At 32.9% G+C, this 665-nt stretch overlaps 1 non-coding gene across 1 annotated transcript; it reads right to left on the reverse strand.

Moving 5' to 3' along the window:
- Positions 1-205: 205 nt before the first annotated feature.
- LOC126059098 (U6 spliceosomal RNA) lies at positions 206-312 on the reverse strand. Its single transcript, XR_007513362.1, has one exon. It is a non-coding gene; the product is annotated as a U6 spliceosomal RNA (small nuclear RNA).
- Positions 313-665: the final 353 nt, after the last annotated feature.

The following is a 665-nucleotide window of genomic DNA, read 5'->3' on the forward strand; positions in this document are numbered from 1 at the left end:
TTTCATGGATTCATCCTGGTTCTTTTTCATTGTGTAGTATTCCATGGTGTGAATATACCATAAATTTGTTTATCCATTCATCTGTATTCCATTGTGTGAATATACCATAAATTTGTTTATCCATTCATCTGTTGATGGACACCTTGGTTGTTTCCATCATTTTGCTATTGTAAACAGTGCTGCAATGAAAATGGGTATGCATGTAAAAAATATGGAGTGCTTCACGAATTTGCATGTCATCCTAGAGCAAGAGCCATGCTAATCTTCTTTGTATTGTTCCAATTTTAGTATATGTGCTGCTGAAGGGAGCACCAGAATAAAATTTTAAAAAGCTCAATATATCAGAATGTACCTGGCAAAACTCAGGAAGTTACCAGAGTCAGGGTTTTCAGATATAATGTAGGGCACAAACAAGATGGGGCAGGAGGAGCTTAAAATATGGTGTCAAGAGCATAATCCACTAAAGGAAAAAAAATTCAATAAAACGTACTTTATAATTTTTTTTTTTAATTTTATTCTGGAAAGGAAAGACCCTGCTAAAAAGGAGAAAATATTTGTAAATCACATATCTGTCAAATGACATGTATTAAAGAACTCTTTAATAAGAGTAAGAAAACAAACACTTCAACTAGAAAATGGAGAAAAGACATTCCCAAAAGGGATAT

This window comes from Elephas maximus, chromosome 15, assembly GCF_024166365.1.
Source record: "Elephas maximus indicus isolate mEleMax1 chromosome 15, mEleMax1 primary haplotype, whole genome shotgun sequence".
NCBI classification, from domain to species: domain Eukaryota; kingdom Metazoa; phylum Chordata; class Mammalia; order Proboscidea; family Elephantidae; genus Elephas; species Elephas maximus.